Source organism: Lepisma saccharinum, chromosome 8 (genome assembly GCF_977018435.1).
Source record: "Lepisma saccharinum chromosome 8, izLepSacc3.1, whole genome shotgun sequence".
Classification (NCBI taxonomy): domain Eukaryota; kingdom Metazoa; phylum Arthropoda; class Insecta; order Zygentoma; family Lepismatidae; genus Lepisma; species Lepisma saccharinum.
In genome coordinates, this window is record NC_139236.1 from 20,711,634 (window position 1) to 20,732,175 (window position 20,542).

The following is a 20,542-nucleotide window of genomic DNA, read 5'->3' on the forward strand; positions in this document are numbered from 1 at the left end:
TAGTTTTTTTTTTTTTTTTGGCAGTTGTTCCCTGTAGTTTCATTTCTTGCTGTTAGATGGTGGCAAATTCAAGATGGTTCTTTTTTCTGGACCTACAAATTTTTGTGCAGCACACAAATTTCTATTTTCAGCTCCAGAAAGTACTATCTTGAATTTGCCACTTCTAGCAGCAAGATGACAGTAGCGGCTCATGCCTAAAATAACAGGTGAAGAAGTACATTTATAGGCATTGAAAAACAAATAGTAAGTTGAACTGAATCCTGCTTTGTAGATCAAATCGATCCTTCTATCTTTCAGAGCTGCAAATCTATCAATAATGTCTTCATGGAAGGGGTCACGTTCAATAAGTTCGTTCATGAGCTGTTTTTGGATTGAAATGTTCGCCAAAGATGAAAGTCGGTTGTGTGATGTCGCGCTTCTTGAGTGGGTTTTTATTCTCTTGAGGCATGAGAAACTCCTTTCCTCTGATGCACTGGTTGAGGGTATTGTTTCGACCAGGAAGAAGAGTTTGTAAGTTTCCTTGAATACATCTCGATTTGCTCTCAAAGAATGAAGAACTTCTTCAGGTGTGCAATTTTTGTACTTTAAATGATCATTGTAAAAAAGAGACAGCTCATTTTTAAGATGCTGAGGCTTATTGAATATTTGGGGATAACACTGTTGTAGTCAGTGGCATACACAAGGGGGGGGGTTACCAGGTTTAAACCCCCTCCCCCTTGAGCTTTTGAAATAATATGGAAAATGCTGTAGAAAAAAATTAAAAATGGCTAATTTATCACAGTCAAAGATCTGCGACAGTAATAATAATAATAATAATAATAATAATTTGAATTATTATTCCCATGCAGCATGAAGAAAAACACAACTTCTAACGAACTTCTTGATATTAATAATGCAACAACTTCCTTGAAATTCCCACGATTAAGCGAAGACACGCTTTCGTCGTGACCCCTGAACGCAAGTTCTTGTTTACATAAATACAGCATTGCGGCAACTATTAATTGTAGGAAAAGCCTATTTAATCATACGTTTTCATTGAACTGTACATTTAAAAGCCTACTATTTTCTTGAAGGGCATCCGCTATGGTATTCCTGTTTTTTTTTTTTGTTTTTTTTTCAAAAACTTTGAATTGTAACTTATACTTTAAATGCTCCACCAAATCATCGTGCTTATGCAGAGAACGCGTTATATTGACAAAATTGTTATACCCTTCTTTATTCCACACATTGTATTTGTTGCTAAACAGTAAACAAGGCCAGCAGAACAACGATTGCAAATATTGACTACTACACAACCAAGGAAACTTTTAAATTTAATGTTGTACGATTTCCCTGCCTTTTTGTTCTCTCGCTTAACTGATATTTGAAGAATGTCAGTGGGCCGCCCACAATTTAAAACGTCTTTTTTGTCTTCATCCATCCATCTGGAAAATGGTGTCTGAAACAAGTTACACACTAAGTCATTTACTGGGTTCATTGTACAAACCACAGCTCAACATATGAACACAACGCACGATACGAGACGTGAAACACACATGCGGAACAAGATCTCACGAGAGCGATATGATTTTGCCACAACCACTGGATGCATTTTTTTGTCTACGAGAGAACTGCTGCACCTACAAGGTGACACCCGTTCAATTCCAATGCTAGGTGACGTCACTGTTGCCATGACAACCTGCTAAAGTCTTCTGCAACCTGGCGGCATCTGCCTCCCATACAACACAACATGGTTTCAGATATGTTACGGATACGTAACTCATGAAACATGGTAACATTGCAGCAACATTGCGAAACATTACTGTCATAGGCGTAGCTAGAACTTTATATTTGGGTGTGCACAAATAAGAAAAATGAGGTCTTGTACCTTTTTAATAGCATATTTTGCAACACAATCACTTGGCTCTTTAACTGCACTGATGTTTGTAAAGGAATATAAATTCACTAAATGACAGTGTTGAAAATTTCTGAATATATGTAGTAGAAAGAATCAAATTGCATAGAAATTACATGCACACAAAATGTTCATAAATGTTACAAACAAATACATCAAAATACACGTCATCTATAACAAGAGACGTCTGTCAAAAGGTACAATGTTCTTAAACTCATCAATAACTTCATTTACATCAATAGACTAAGCTTTTTCCTGTTCCACAAATAGCAAGAGCAGGGCTTCCAATCTATCCTGCTTCTGAGTTGCTCTTAATTTAGTTTTAACTTGGGTAAGCTTGGAGAAAGCTCTCTCACACGTGCAGCTTGTGACAGGTATAGAAGAAAATCGCTGTAGTACAGAGTAGAATGCAGTAAATATCTTCTTTCTCCAATGACATCAAAAAATCGAAAATCTATAGACACTCGTTTCATCAGCGATAATGCACACGTTTGTACCAAGTAATGACATTTTCAACTTCTTACAAACTGTCGCTTATTTTCTCTCTGATTGAAATATCTGTCTTTAATTCTCTTTGATAAAGCTGCCCATTAGGGTGTGCCTAGGCACACCCGGCAGGCACACCCCGTAGCTACGCCTATGATTACTGTGATGTTTCAGGTATGTTTCAGCAATGTAAAAATGTCCGCGAATCTAACATAACATTCGTAATGTTACAGAAACATATCAGTGCAACATTACAGAAACGTGTCAATGTAACATTGCAGAAACATGTCAGTGTAACATTACAAATACATTTCCGTAAGGTTTTGTGATATTTCAGCTACATTACAGTGATATAATTTTACATTATGGTTATATTGAATGGAATCAGTACTGTATTCACGAGTGAAATATTTAAGGGGGCCTATTGGGGTTAAGCCCCTTTATTTCAATATTTATTTGTAAATCATTTCCTGAAAATAAAATTCACAATGTTTGATACCTAATTAGGAATGATATTTATTTTACCTCTCCTCAAATGACCACGTATCTCAATTGCTACAATTATTCGCAAGGGGGGAAAAAGTGCATAAAAGTACGAAATACACATTCATTCACATCAGACAACAGTTACAACTAAAAAAAGAAAAATACTCGTATTCGCCACCAAATCCTAACCTACCTTCAAATGTGTGTAAAGTTTTACATGCAATATTAAGCTCTCCATGGTTTTTTGCACCCTGTCACAAAGAAGGTGGGATTTGAGTGATGTGATCAGCATAATGCTCCCGTCCCCTCTACTAATAGATGAGAGGCTGGAAGCATTTTAGTGTTGTATGAAATTCATTCATGATTCTATGAGTCACGGTCATCTGAAAATTCTACTCTAATATCTCTGTATGAATAAAAACATTTTTCCTGGACAGAATACATGTTCCACATGTATGGTTTTCAACCTATATGGTGTTCGAACTTTCAGAATTACACAGCAATATTCCAAATTAATTTCAAACAACACAAATTGAGCATATGTCTTCAAATATAACTTTCAGATACTAAAATTTACTATGTGACATTCTCACCTTTTGCGTATCTCAAATAAAAATTCAAAATGAATGTAATAATATCCTATATACTTACATACTTGGAGAAATGTAGACACACTTTGACCACAAAATAAATTCAGTAAATGAACCAGTAACCACAACTGGGAAATAAATATCAATTCACAAGTGCAAAGTGGAGACAAGCTAAACTTTAGCAATTTTTAGGCAGTAATAATACGAATAATATAATTGAATAATAACTAAAAATTTATAAATCAATGAAAAGTTTTGACATTCTCTATAATATTAAATGTGCAATGTGTATCAGAGGTTGTAGTTACTAGTTAGAAAAATTAATTCTCTTAATGTTACTTGTGAGCAATTTCCATTGAATTATTACTTCAAAGATATAATTATATGTTCTCATTTCTATCATTTTTTAATCATTTATATTTCACCCATGTTTGACTTTCAACGTTGTTATGGTGGTTAGGATGGATTGGTCAGTTTCAGAATACACTGAGAAATTGAATTAAGCTCCTTGTAATGAAGGGATTTCTGGTTCGAAACTCTGGTAGAGGCACATTGCAGTCCCGATTAGCCTATTTGTGCATAAAGTGGACTTAAGACATCAATTCAAAGAACCAAATAAATATAAAGAAGCATACTTTGATACATATTTTTACACCAGTGAGTGATCAGACACTATCCATGTCACCATTGAACTCTAAAAATTGGACATGCATCACTTAAAAGAAAAATTATTATAAGTAAAAATAATATTTTTTCATAAAATATATTCTTTATTTGTCTAAATTTGTCAAAATACAATTGCTTCTGTTCTGTTAAGAAGTATTTCATTGCAGGTTCTCCGCTATAACCTCTTGTTGGAGTGCAGTAACATTCATTTTTTCCTGAAAGGAAATAATGTCATAATATCAATTCTGGTCAGAATTTCCATTTCAAAAAACAATATTTTGCACAAGTAAAATAAACATCTTAGCATTGAAGAAAATTGCAAAGCAACATCAAGAATTTACATTCTTCATGTCAGCACCATTCAGTTTTTTTATAAAGGTAACCTCGGAGAACGCCGTAAAAAACAGATTCAATTTTGGCAAGAAAAATTGCTTTTACTTCATATTATTTGCTCAGAACTAGCATAAAGATTTTTAGTGAATGCTCAATATGTCATGTAACATCCAAATCGTTAATGTTAGTGAAAATCAGTGTTTCCATCTACTTTTTTAGAAAATTCCTCAGCATTCCGCAGAAAAAATTACATGTTTCATCTTTCTTTTAGCATGTCAAGTTAAATACAACATCTGCAACTTGTGCAATCCTGTAGCATCATAATTACATTTTAACATTTTATTTTATTTTTGTCAATAATCTATAATTCTGCCTACCTAATTACAAAAAAAAATATGAATATAGTATATGGAGATCATCACAAGCATCATGAGAAACAAAACTATACAAGACTACATGAGAGAGAGATGATTAACATAAGTGAGTAACCTAACAAGTGATTAAGAGAGAAATATAATTAGGAATTTAGTTTTGTCACAAAAAATTACCCATGTGGTGATTAATGGCTGGAAATATTGGAAAAGCTAGCTTTGCGCATGATCTACCTGATAAGCAGCATGAAAAAATGAAAGTATTTACCCATGTGGTGATTGATGACTGGAAATATAGGAAAAGCTAGCTTTGCATATTATCTACCTAACCTGATAAGCAGCATGAAAAAATGAAAGTATACAACAAAATCTTATCTGATTTTACATTTATTTCATATCAAGAATGTGTCACATTATAGTTGATAATGAGACAGGTCAAAATACTTATATAAACATTAGCTTGATAGCCTGGCATAGCTAGTCATTTTTTATAATATACACTGTCTAGTCATGGCATACTGTCACATTCAGAGAGCTGTTTTTTTTTTCTTAAGCCAGTATCATGTTTGTTTTGTTTATAATTGCAGTTCACTGTAAACAGAATTTTGATTATGACTGCTATGTTAATTTGAGCTATTATTAAAGGTTTTTTCATAGGATAATTCTATTCTTGATAGCTTGTGCAACCAATCGAGAGCTGATCTAACAAGTATGACCGTGGCTGTGGTGCTGCCGTAGACTTACATTACGTAACGATGTCACAGAACAAATTAGTTGATTCGTAATTTATATTAGATAGAGGCTCTGAACGTAACAACTTACGTGGTATTCTACGCCTCTTCACTATGCACAGGGAAGTGAGAAACAACATTTTTTAAAAAGAAGAGGACAAATTTTGTGCAAAATTTAGGGGGGGGGGGGGGTCATATACCATAAACGAAAACTATATAGCTATTTTTAACAGTAAAATCATGCAGGGAAATACTTTGCATCTCGACCATGCACTTTTTTACTACACATAACACAGGCAACTTATTTCTCGCGATTATAGTTTCATGAGGTGGAGAAGTTCAGTGCTTCTTTACGTCCACATATTTTAATTAAACAAACAAAACAAAATACTTCTTTAAACACTGGCTTGAACTGCCTTGTTTCCACTCACTTCTTCACACATGTTACACAACACAGATTAAATATATAGCATGCATAAGTATAACACAATTAAACACACTTTGGCATTAATAATATTCAACTTACCACTCAATAAACAACATTATTCTTCATAAGATGTGCACGACTCCCGGTCAGCGTTGAAGGTAACAACATGGCTGCCGCAGAAAATGTCCCGGATGGTCGCCCTGCATGCACGATGACTGAATCCAACGTTGCAGAAATGTCTCTGAAATATTTCTCAGAGATGTAAGAAAAATGAGACGTTGCAGAAACTAGACAATGAAACTATAACATTGCAATGTTTCAGAAACAAAACTGGGACTTCATGTGATGCTCTCTGTAACGTCAACGCGAAACCAGAATGTTAGAAACATAAATGAAAGATTGTAATATTTCTGAAATATGTCTGAAAGTTGGTGTGCTGTATGGGCTTTGGTTTCTTTATGCTACGACGAACTCTTCACGTGCGTAGCACCGAGCGGCGTATACTTTGAGTATTATTGTGTGCGCTCTGCTGGGAAATAGTTTAATTTCACAAACAAATGAAAAATGTCAATATTAATTTGAAAATTAGGTGAAAACATCAGCACTTGTTGCACTTGGCCAGCCGCCACTGGTGAGATATGAAACTACAGGGAACAACCGCAATACAAAAAATACTATCACTTTAGTCGTTCAACTAATGTGCTGTGTCACTTAGTAACACTCATAGTTTCTTTACAATAAATTTTTGAGTGTTACCGCACTTTATGTACACCCTATACTTGTACAATTGAGTAAAATAGTAGAGAAAGCCAAATGTGTAGAGAGAAATGGGAGGTGTTTAACTTTCACTGCCTAACAATAGTAACATTTAAGCTGCAATGATGATAAACTCAAGTGGGAATTCAAGCTGATTTATTGGAAATGAATTCCTATTATTTGTATTATCTTAATTTAGGAGTGTACCAGTAGCCAATGTAGTATTTTCTTCTGAATAAACCAATTTATATGTCTGGTTCATCAATTTTATTAATTGATTTTACTCGGTATTTAGATTTCTCTCTATATTTGCACAGTACTTATTAAAATATGTTTGTGTTTTTATTGATGAAACCTTTAGTGGTCAATTATTGAAAATTTGAATTTCACAGAAAAATTTCTCAAACATTTTTCCAAAGTTATGAATGAAATACCATTATTGTAATTGAAAAATATTTGGCCAATTATTTTGTCAGAAAACACTTCTATATCTTTTGTAAACTTTCCACAATTTTTCAAATAAAAAAACATGTAATCATAAAAATACAACCAAATTTAAGTAATCAGAATACTGTGGCTGCTTCCAAACATCTTGTGGATAGCATCAACAATCGTATTGGTCTTGCATTAAAATTGAACATGAGACCATGAACATTAGTGTGCTGCAATGAGCGTTTTTCGCTTGAGTGGCAAATAGTTCACATGAGCAACACTAGATGGCATACAGAATTGATAGGTCTTGCGCTCGAGAGAAAAACACTTGAACGAGTGGAATACTCTTGAACCTTATTAGTACTCATATTTCCAGTGGGTCCTCAAATATGGATGGTGAAGTACAGGACGAGGTGAAATTGAAAAATAAGTGAGCATAGTCATCATCTCCATGTTAAAATACAGTTTTGTATATCTTACCGAGATATGTGAAAATAAAATATATGATTACAGCTGAAACTGCCTAGGCTGACATTTTATGTTTCTACGATTATTGTCACATTAAAATGATTGCTTGATTGATTGAATTGGTGTTTTAAGTCCACTTTATACACAGTAAGGCTAATCGGGACTGGACCTACAGTTTAAAGTGGGATACGAACCACAACGGGTCTCCACCGATATCGAGGGCCTCCCCGATGGTGCAGAGTTAGAATCGTCACCGTGTAATCAAGGGGTCCCAGGTTCGATTCCCGGTGGAGGCACATAGTGGTTCGGATCCCACTTTAAACTGTAGGTCCAGTCCCGATTAGCCTTACTGTGCATAAAGTGGACTTCAAACTCCAAATAAATCAATCTATCAATCCACCGGTATCGAACCTGGGACATTAAAATGATGTTCGATTGAATGTTATAACTGCAATTTATTATTTCATAGAATATGATTGTCCTTTCGGGTAAGTGAACAATTATGTACATGTATTTGTTGCACTGTGATACGATATTTGTAATTGCTTCAGCAGCTCTGTCAGCATGTGTATCCATTTTATGTTTTAGTCTGTAGATATTGCATACTTTCATGCATATTGTATTTGAGTCTTACACAATAATATACGGAATTATTATTTAGAATTGTAATTACACGAAGTAGTTTCCTTCCATGTAGGGGTTTTAGGTTCACAGTGCTGCTTAGTTAGGCTCGGAAGAAATATGGGACGTTGACAATCATTCTACTACTAGTGTGGTACGCTGAAGCATGGAAGACTGAAATGAGTTGGAGTGAGCGAAAGAGGTCACATGCAGCACTAATGGACATGCTTAAAAACCAAAGAGAGAATGAGACCATATCCCTCATCACTTGTTGAAAAGATATCAAACACAAAACTTTCTAGAACTGTACTTTAATTGAAATTTTTTACTATCTGAGTTACTTAGAAACACAAATATATTACCAATTTGTATTTCTAGCTATGCTATATGTACTAAATGTGAAATTTTCTTGTGTTTTATTATGTTTTTGGAGGTATATATATTTTTACACTTTCATATGTATTATTATTGTCTGAGACAACATCATGACTTTCTCTTTGCGAGAACATAATTCATGTTTATGTTGCTCTATCGTGACAAAATTGAGAATACGAATGATCAAAAAATTGTGCTTAGTTCTTTTCTCTCTTCTTGATATTTCACAAATAAGTATACATTTACCTTTCCCTAGTTAGGTTTTTATTTTGCCCTAGTATCAAAGTGAATGCAGTAAGTTTCATGCACATGTGGAGTGTGAGATTGTACAGCACAGAAATGTGGATGTCACAAAAAGTAGGGAAAGTTGTTAGAAGCTTTGAAACATTTTATAAGACCACTAAAGTTCAAATAATCAACCCTGAGACGTTCTGAAAAAAAAAAAAAAAATGGTACTATTATCGTATGAGGGAAACACCTACGAATCATATATTTCGGACTTCTTTACATTGCTAACGTGTTATTTTCGAATGTGGAACATTTCCTGAAGTGAAATAATGCATATGAATGTCTATTTCTTAGATTTACGAGTACTTACTGTTACTTGTTGTTTTGAATCTGTAACACATTATGGCCATGATAGCGTACTAGTTTAGGGGGCGTTCTGAGAGTGTTTTGTCGATTTATGCAGTCTTGCAACCTCGTTCACCGGAAAATATCTACTTTCATGCCCGGATTTGAAATTATGCTAATACATTGCAAACCATTGATGTTAGCCCCTCAAATCATTGATGTTAGCCCCACAAACCATTCACGTTAGCCCCAAAAACCATTCACGTTAGCCCCAAAAACCATTTTCCGTAAGGTTAGGTTAGGTTAAGTTAGGTTAGGCAAGCATAGTTAAAAAAAAGAAATTAAAAATACTCGACACGTCATGTTCTAGTGAAAACACAGCGAGGCTGAAACACTGGCTACGGGGTTGCATCATCTTAACACACGGAACATTGCAGAAAACAAATGGCGGGAGCAGAAACAGCGTGTCGGAAAGAGATTTTCGCACAAAACAACACACATTCACATTAAAATGGATCAAATCTACATTCAGGAACTTCCACAACGCTAAAGAAAATGATTTCCGTAAGTACTTTCTCTGGAAATTTGAAGGAAACAGTTTCCCTTATACGATAATGTTACCAAAAAAACCACGTGCATGCAGAAATTGAAAACTCATAGAAGTAAAATAATCCACACGAAAATCCAGCGCTGTTACAGTATTCATTACGTAAGGTAAAACAACGGCCAATTAGTAGTATGGGATATGCTGCAGCAAATGATGTCTCATTTTAAACCCAATGCTCTTTCTTTTGTACTTATTGTTTCACCTTTGTGGTTAACTCTTTGCACCAAATTGCACATAAATTTGGCTTTTTTCTTGCATGTGAATTGAATATTTTGCTTGCATTTTTTAGACAAAATGATATAACATGGTAATGTATATTTCTAAGGTTTGATATACATAGGAGTGTATTTGAAATTTGTTTGTAGATTTTATGTAAATAAAATATATAATGGGCATAAACAGTCATATGAAATGCCGTAAGTCCAATAAATATATTGATGATGATGATCAAAACAAGACAAAGAAAGTTCGTAAATTTATTGTTGTTGGAAACTTGGACAAGCATCCTAATAACAATTTTTGTTCCGCCAAATATAGTGCACTTCCTAAAATAACTTGGTGACATGGCAAGGCAAGATAAGTATGAACATTTTGTAGGAATATGCATTGTAATTTGCAATGAGCTTAGAGATTTGGGTACATAATGATATTTTATAACAATGGTTATTTTCTAAAAATAATCATGTGAACAGCAAGGAAGTAGTGCCACTTTCAACATGGCGAGTTCTATACATGCGGGAAGGTCTCCATGTTCAGTGATACATTGAATCGGTGAGACGGTTTGTTTACAGAAGGTCTCAGGGTTGATGATTTACACTATAGTAATCAACGGTTTCTGAGTAGAATACCCACTTGAGCTGCATTGTGTTCGGATTCCACTTTTCACTTCAGGTTTTGACAGTGTCACTCTCCCCGTGAATATTCCATCACAATCATGTGGCGTCTATGGCCATTGGATCATGCGTCAACAGCGCCAGCTACAGGTGCTTTGTCAAGAGGAAGAAGAGCATAGCGACACACATCAGAGTGTGTGTCATATGCCTTGCTTAATTTCACCATTAATATGAGGGGCATGTTCAAAAAAGGGCCGATTGGTGATTTACAGAGAATAAAACTAGCGAGAAAAAATGTATTTTGATGCTATACAAGTGCATACCCTGGCTATTATTCTACATAGTCACCATGACACTCCAAGCCTTTTTGGTACCATGGAACAAGTTTACGTAGACCCTCTGCATAGAAATCTGCCACCTGGGATCTCAGCCAGTCGAGAACTGATGTCTTGAGAACGTCGCTATCATCGAAACGTTGCGAAGCAAGCCTCTTTTTGAGGTGAAGGAACAGAAAGTAATCACTTGGGGCAAGATCGGAACTGTATGGTGGGTGATTAAAACGTTCCCATCGGAATTTTTGAATTGTCGCTACAGTAAGGTCAGCTGTGTCTGGGTGGGCGTTGTCATGAATAAGCAGAATTTCAGACCGTAACATTCCTCTTTGCCGGTTTTGGATGGCCGTCGCAGATTAAACAGTGTTTGGCAATACACATCTGCTGTGATGGTTCGTCGTGGTTCCAGGAATTCCACGAGGATTACAACTTTTTGGTCTCAAAACATAGTTACCATGATTTTGCGATGTGATGGTGTTTGCTTGAATTTCTTCGGTTTTGGTGAACCGGAGTGACACCATTGCTTTGATTGCTGCTTCGACTCACCAGTGACATATGATGTCTGGGTTTCGTCTCCAGTCACTATGTGAGAAAGCAAGTCATGCCCATCCTTCTCCCAGCAGACCAAAAAATCACGTGCTGATTCATTCTTTCATCTTTGTGAGTGTTTGTCAAAATTTTCGGCACCCACCTCGCATACAGTTTGTGTAACCCAGATTGACTGTTACAATTCGGTGCAATGTTTTATCAGACCAGGAATCTCTGTGCCTAGATCAGTAATGGTGAAAAGGCGATTGGATTGCACTTTCTCATCAACACGTTGCACAAGGCTGTGCGTCAGAACACTATACCTGCCGCTCCGCTCGTCATCATGAACATTTGAATGTCCTTCCCGAAAAAGCATGGCACCCTTGTCTTACCTTTCTTTCACCTTTCCTTCACTCATTACTGTTGGTCCGTAAATGGCGCACAATTCCCAACGAATGTCAGCTGCACTCAGTCCTTTTGCATTCAGAAATCTAATCACCGACCTCACCTCACATTTGGTGGGATTTTCTATTACGGCAGCCTTTTCAACTTCCTGCTACTTGCCTGCTACTTGCATGTACGCACCTCCACACTGAGAAATATACCTCTGTTGCAGACCCAGAATAATAAAACATGCTTCAGTGCACGTGCAGCTTTGTCAGGGTTGCCAGTACCAAGTAAAAAATTATCGGCCCTTTTTTTGACATGTGCCTCATATGTTTGATTTGTTTTGTTATTTTCAATATTGTTGTTTGTGTTGATATAAATTTGTACTTTTGGCTGTATATTTGTGACATATCGGAAGCAGAAGTCATTTCCGGTAGGATGAGAAAAAAAATAATACTGTCCAATCCTTTTTTGAATCCGTTGCCAGGACAGCAGTATATGGTAGGATGAAAACTAAGTTGAGTTGCATGAGATGATGTTAATTTTGTGAAGAAGGCTGTTATAAGAGAGAAGCCGCAGCTTATTGAAAAGTGATTGTATTTGTAGTATAGATGTGTTATTTTGCAGTGATTGTTTAAAGCTAAAAGGTGTTATTAAACTTGTAAAATGGCAAAAAGCTACTTCTTTTTCTAATTGTACGTCCTGAGAATGCTCAGTGTAGCATAACATTAAGGAGAGTCTCATAACTCTGCTGCACATGGATATTGGGTCTTTGCGGGGCACACTATCTCTTGATCGAGTGCAACCCCATTGAGTTGGGCTTCATCGAAATGAATGCTTTGGCATTGAAGTGTGTACGAGAGGAAACGACTGGATTTCTTCCCTGTGAGCAGTTCCAGGATTTGCGTGGAGTGTCAGACTGCCAGAGGCTTGGAGTTCCTCTGTGTGAATCCAGTGTTCAATTTGGACTCCCGTAGCTGTTGTCCTTGTGTCCAGATTTTGACGACTGCCACCTACCTGCCATGTTTCCGAGAGAAGGGTTCCAGAGTTTACAAGAAGCCTCCCAGTTCCAGATCAATATCCGGCCCATGGTTTTTAGAGTGGAATCGAGAGAGTAAACGGGGCCAGTTGTGACGAGAAGGAGAATAGATTCATCACCCACAACGTTGTCCAATTCCAGAAGTTTGCCGCATAGAGAAGATTCCTAGAGAGACCAGTTTTAATGACATGAAGGATACAAAGTAGAGGAGCATTTCAATATTACAGGTATGTCGTCAAGTGGAGTGATTCCTGTCAGTGTCAGTGCGGAACTATAATTGTCGCGACACATTTGAACTACTCGTCAAGTGAAGTTGGAGTTTTGACTGAAATTGGAATATATATGTAGGAAATAGGAATGAAATGCTGAGTTCAGTCCCGTTTTGATTGAGTCATTGTGCGCTCAAAGTATTATTGGCAGAACTTTTAATGGTTCAAGGGCAGTTTCCCTTGGGGCCCAGGAAATCTCAGTATGAGGTGAACCATGTTTTGGGTGAATGTTGTAATTATGAAACTACGAGGGTCATCCAAAAAATAAAGACCGTTTGGTTATACAAAATGAAAAACACAATATTTATTGGAAAAAACAATTCTGTTACATACCTGAAGCTTCCTTCACTTCTCTACATAATCACCTCCTACATTTAATCATTTGTCGTATCTGGGCAAGAGCTTCAGAATTCCCATGTTATACTCTTCTGCTGCCAGTTCATTAAGCCAGGTGGTCACTGCCGCAGAACCCATCGTGCACAAATTTTGTTGTAGCCGAGATGTTGGGACACAATTTCACCAAGCAAAGAACGAGAAATGTCTGGAAACACAATGCGCAATTCGTCGAAAGTTACGTGACTGTCTTGCAAGATTCTGTTGTTCACTGCAGTCTTCAGGTCTTCTTTGATGAGTGATGGGCATCCAGGTCGAGTTTCATCGTGCACATTTGTTCGTCCATTGTTGAGCAATGTCCGGCCATTTTCTCACATTTATTTCGTTCATTACATTATCACCATACACTGCTTTCAGTTGCCGGTAAATTTCTGCCGGATTCACCTTTTGAGTGTTCAGAAATCGAATAACACTCCTTACCTCACAGTCGACGGGATTTTCCATCACGCAGTTCATTTTGACCACCCCAACTGCACAAGGACGACTTCTTACAACCTCTACTCACAGCATTATGAGCACAGCTGTTACGGAAGCCAGTTGCCCCTGACAAGAGAAAGAGGAGTGAGCTGCGCGGCGGAAATGCACGATGGGTCCTTTGTTTGAATGCAGTGACCACCTGGCTTAATGAACTGGCGGCAGAAGAGTATATCATGGGAATTCTGAAGCTCGTTCCCAGATACGACAAATGTTTAAATGTAGGAGGTGATTATGTAGAGAAGTGAAGGAAGCTTCAGGTATGTAACAGAATTGTTTTTCCAATAAATATTGTGTTTTTCATTTTGTATAACCAAACGGTCTTTATTTTCTGGATGACCCTTGTAGATTCATTGATTGGAGAGTCAAGTTTGTTGGTATAGTGTTGGACACCGTTTATATTGGATTGTATGTGTTGATGGTTGTAATCACTGAAGTTACTAGAAAGAGGGAGGGAATATTTTGATGTTGTTTGGGGAAATATTTGAAGATGGTCCTTGTAAGTGTTAAACTCTTCAAGTTAAGCTTGCCATTATTAAATGTTATTGTTAAAATGTGAACCACTTGTTGTGATTTCACTTTATTGCTTGTGAAAGGGTAATTGTTTCCAGTTAGTGAACAGCCTTCAGCAGAGTATGATAGTAATTAGCTTCAGGTCTCCACTCAGTGGGTAAAGATTTACAATTGTTAACAAGCGAGTGGAGAGGGATATTAGAGACCTGGCTTGATTGAGCGGTATCTCGGTGTTCTTGGCATACGCTTTGTTTCTATCTTTGAATCCAAGTACTTCTCATGGGCAGGCAATCCATATATCCCACCTTGAGTCCGTTTGCAGCGGTGATCGCTCAATTGTCAGTGCATTTTGGTACTTCCAGCCACTACCCCAAACTTGGACAGCACTACTATCCCAGCCACAGCCTTGAAGGTTGGTAGTGGTGCTACAAGGTTCAGATCTAATTAAATTACCCTTTCTGGGCATCAAGTGGACTTAAAAACAAACAGACATTTCAGCAGCACTACATTGGCTACATTTTGCAGCAATATATTTTAACAATAAAAGATGTATCAATGTTATTAGAAATCTTTCCAGGATGAAGGGCAAGGTAGCTAATGTTATTTTTTCTTAAAACATTGGTTGGGATTTAATGTAGTAGTTGATATATGTGATCATGAATAGAGTTTATAAAGTACTAAACCTATTCATTATACAATAATTGTCAGTAATGCTATGTATCAGTAATTGTGTGTATAATTCAATACCTGCCATTGACTAGACAGTTGCTGTTGCAATCTCAATTTACGTTCTTTTAATCTTCAAAACCGCTATTTTATTGAAAGGCACCATTTGTACCAACACTAGACGGCCCATATTGTTACAATGTAACAATGATGTTTACTACTCTAGTGAGATTTAATCTTTGCTTGGATCAAAGAATATATTACCATAAATCAGTTTTGGTGTTATCCCATTGTTTTTTTCATGATCTCCAATTACCATTAAAAATCTGTTTTAAAATTTATTGAAAGACGAAAAAGTTATCGTGAGTTATGTTAAAGGGATTTGTATTTATTCACTTTAAGTTTCCCTTTTTCTTCACTACTTTTATTTGATTTTTTTTGTTTTCTGAAAATTGGGGAGGGCGCTGTCCCACCTTCAGCCTCCTCTGCATACCCTAGTGGGTCCTGGAGTGAGAACATCACATGGTTCATGCACAGCATATGATGACCCTGAGTAATGCTGAAAAAAGGTTTGCGTATGATTGAATATTTTCTGTCAGATTTCAAACGAATTTTTCCATAATTCAAAAAGTTTTTCTGCAAGAAATAACAATGCTCAGAAATTCATAACTTACATTTCTTCGTATGTACTTTCAGAATGCACTTTCATGTTTTTATTTGTTTGCTCACTAATGTCCATAGACTAGCCTCATTCTACATACAAATAATTTATTTCAGTATAAACACCTTTTTGCAATGTTTAGAATTTTTAATATGTAGAAAGCACATGGAAGTTTTCAAACCCCATTGCATCTACAAGTGTTTCCGGGCTGATGATACAAACTTTCAGGGATGATGGAGAAGGGCACATGTATCAGTTTGAGATAAGGAACCCTGGTCCGGAAATGACTTAGTCGAAAGTTATAAGCGAAAATCGGTGTATGAAGATGTTATACTTTTATTACCTGCACAAGTTTCACAAGTTGCTACATTCATAACAGATGTTCAAAGTGTCGTCCCCCAGCTTCGCTGCAGGCATGACATCATGGCACAAAGTTCTGGCACCTGTAATAGACTAAAGAGGATCTCCTGGCAAGAATTCTCATTGCCTGTAACATTGTTCAAACGAGCCCGGGGTTGTTCCAACGGGTACGCGTGATGATGTCATGCCTGCAGCAAAGCTGGGGGATGCCACTTGGAACAACTTGTGAATGTAGCGGCTCATGAAACTTGTGCAGGTAATAAAAGTATTACATCTTCATACACCAATTTTAGCTTATAACTTTCGACTAAGTCGTTTCCGGACCAGGGTTCCTTATCTCAAATTGATACATGTGCCCTTCTCCATCATCCCTGAAAGTTTGTATCATCAGCCCGGAAACATCCTGTATAATGATTCTGTGTGCTCTTCATGTAAGGAATTTGGAGCCATTGTGGTCTGGTCGGTAGGGTGTGTGAGTGCCACGTCGGAAACCCAGGTTCGATTCCCAGGGTTGGCAATATAAATCAGACTTTTTCCAGCCTTGTACCCGCAACCTTGGGAAGTAAGGCAACCAGAGAATGGTGCTGATCACATCACCTGCAAGATGGCCGTGGTGAAGCCATACACCCACAACCCCTTACATGTACCTCAAGTCATGGTGCAAAGTGTACATGTAAGAAATTTAATATATCACTGGCAATGATATGTGAATCCTTGCTGCATTGCTCAGAGTGTTGGATGGAATATCTGTGATCTGATTGAGGGCCGGTTGCAATGTCTCTACTCAAAGTCCCACTTAGGATAAATACAAGTGTGTACTTAGTTGCAACATGTTTTTGGTAGTTCCTCCTTCTTTTTAAGATTAATTTGATCATTTTCCTATTTAGCATCGCTTTTCTGCCTCTTTTGGATAATTCCGATGATGAGGTTGAGTAAATATTTGCTTGGTGGGACACACTCAAAGAACACCCATGCTCAGCCTGGGATTTGAACTCAAGACCCCTGTCCTTGTTAAAGTGGTCTTTCTCCATGATGACCAACACCAACTGCAGAAAGTTGATTGTGTGTGTTTGTGTTTATGGCATGTATATGTGTTCTTTTCTTAGTGTAGATTTTGTAAGTATGAAGATACGTTAAAGAGCAAAGTGTTCATCGAAATTATATTAAACAAGAGAATAGGTAAGACATACATTCCACTGTCATTTTATTTGAATGATAGTTGTCTTGCTACACAGTATAGCTGCTAAGTTTTCAAAGTCATTGTTACATACTTTTAAAATGTTTTACTACCTCCGTTACCATAATGCAGAACATAATTATTTGCAACAAAAGAATGTTAGGTACAAATTGCTTTTCATTTGCAACTTCTGAATGTATTGATGTTAGGGGGAATAAAAAAACATGGTTGAGAATTAGAAGATGTAAGTGAGTACTAAAATTATTTTCGTGAAAATTACTTGTAAATGTTCTATTAATTTTGGTGGCTTGCCACCATCCATGTAGTAAAGCATTGAGTTTCCCAAGTGGATGGTGCCAGAGGCCACTGAAATTAATAGAACATTTACAAGTAACTTTTGTGGAAATCATTTTAGTACTCACTTATGTCTTCTGAATTTAGTTTATACAAACTGCTTCTGTACATGTCTTGTTGGGAACATTTCACTCATCATACATGGTGATAACTTTCTCTCCTTTAAACATAATAACAATGACCAAAATTTGGCCACGTCATAACACATTAAAATCACATTGTTAAAATTGCAGTAAAAGGGTGACAAGAAACATTGGGATTGAACACATAGAATGAACATACATTTCTTAGTTGACTGCCCAGAAAATTTTCAAGCTCCTGAATTTGGATCTGTGTTGAGTTGTGGTGGTGGACGGATGTGCTTTCTAATTGCTCGTGGTCTGCGGGTTGCAAGCCTAAGTGTTGCCGAGATGGGAGTGCCACTGACCGTCTACAGAGCGAGGATCGGGCTCTTTTGTGTGCGTAGCGTGAAACCCAGGAACCTGAAGGAAGCCCCCAGTGCCGAATTGAAAGTGTCCAGGTGTTTCTACGCATATGGGTTTGTGGTGTTAGCAATACTTGTTATTGGTGGTGTTGAAATGAACTGCCGCATTGGACCAAAATGAACTAAGTGAAATTCAGGAAATTCTGAAACTGTTACAGGCCTCAAATGAGACAATCGTGAAGGAAGTGAGATTAATGAATGAAACAATCGCAAAACTGGTCGACAGTCTCTCACACATCGAGAAGGACGTTGACAAACTTGCTATAGACGTCATGGAACTCCAAGGTTACTGTAATTGGCTGGAGAACCGTCTAGATGATCAAGAGAATAGAAGTAGGCGTGAGAATTTGGTATTTTTTGGAATCACCCAAGAGGATGTGAGTGAGAACTGGGAAACACTGAGAAAAAAGTTCAGGATCTGGTTGAAACAACACTGCAAGTCAGTCTACAAGACGACGACATCCAGCGCTGCCAGAGAATCAGATGGCGCTCACAGGAAGGGCCAGTCCCAATAGTATGCCAATTTCTTTGTATAAAAAGAAGGAAGAAGTGCTAATGAACAGAAGCAAACTGAAAGGAACGAAAATCTTCATCGACGAGGACTTTTCTTATAATGTGAGAAAAGAGTGCCAATAGCTGCTTCCATTTATGCACGACGCAAGGAGAAAAGGACATCGTTCTCATATTAGTTTTTGTCATCTCGAAGTAGACAACCAAAAGTACACGCTCAGGAACTCCAGGCAGCTCAGTGCCAAGAGGAAAACAACGCATTGGGACATTCCACAACAGGTCAACGACCAGGTCCACCCTCCGTTCACCCCAGGGACCACAGGAGCCTCGGAAGGGTTGCAACGGGAAGACAACTTTTGCTTTGAGGATCCCTGCAAAGCCGTGCCCATTCTGAACATGATGAAGATAAGACAGCTCCAATTATGTTGTCCAGTAACTTGACTGTGAGTTCTGCAAGTTTAAAAAAATAAACAATATCCAACCATTAGCAAAATCTCAAACTTATGACGCTGTAAACAACAACCTTAGGAAAAATAACTCCAACCAACCAAGTCTTAAGCCTTAAGATATTATGTATCAGAACGTATGTGGGTTGAGAACAAAAACGAAACAGTTTTATCTCAGTATTCTATCAAGTATTTATGATGTAGTAATATGTACTGAAACTTGGCTAACTTCTTCACATAATGATAAAGAATTTTTCTATGATAGATATGTAGTCTTTAGAACAGATCGCGATGAAATATCCACATAGTGGGGAGGCAAATGGTAATATATTTGCCTTCCGTGGGATTTTTGTGGTACAATAATGGGAGTTAGTTTTTCTGAAAGGTATTAGCACAAGGAAATCAAATATAGATGTTGCCAGTCCCAAAAATTGTGCAGGGAAGGGGGGGGGGGTTGGAGGGGGATTCAAAATGGCCGAGAACTCGTTTCACCGAAACAGCATCTTCATCATTTATACGACTACAACAAATTTTCAAAGCTTTAACTACTTCTTGATGCAGTTTCTACAATTACTAAAATATTGCGAATAATATAAATGAACCTGTTAGCATCTTACGGATTGCTTAATATAGCTCTTCTGGTTTCCGTTGAAGGGTTACTTTCTGTCACAGAGTATAAAGAATATTTTGGAATGAATCAAAATATTAATTTCATTATTTTATTTTATTTAATTACGCCATCATCATAAATTTTAGATACAAGGACAGAAAAACTCCATGGCATCATATTGATGTATTTGTTTGTTACCACCTTTGAATATTTTTTTTAATATATTTTTTTATTGTTAGTGAGCTAAATATAGACTATTGATAATCACAAAGTTAATGAAACAATGTAAAATTTAATATGAGGCTTCCTATGAGGAATTCTCCTTCTGAACAGTTTTTTATTGTTAATGCAATAATCGGGTTATTTTTTAAGTAAGATCCGTTTTGCAATAAAAACAAAGTAAGTAAATGTTTTTCAAGAAACCATTTACTTTCTGAATTTGCATACACTTCTCTATTTTTCTACATAATTTTGTTGCCGTTTTAAACATTTATCGTAATGAACTACGACTTTTTAGATACCCTCCTCATAGAACTCTGACACCTGTGATGATAGCCAGTTACTCACAGAAGCTGAGTTAATTGTTGTTCTTTGCAGCAAAAAGTCCACTAACAAGAACTGCCTGTCCCAAACACAGTTGCCATGATGCTGCTCAAAGAATGCCTAGAGCCTACGTATTTATTCCGATGC

General features: G+C 36.9%; 1 protein-coding gene across 1 annotated transcript in view; it reads left to right on the forward strand.

Moving 5' to 3' along the window:
- The window catches only part of LOC145991693 (uncharacterized), a 74,085-nt gene that overhangs the window by 36,826 nt on the left and 16,717 nt on the right, over window positions 1-20,542 (forward strand). The window lies entirely within an intron of this gene.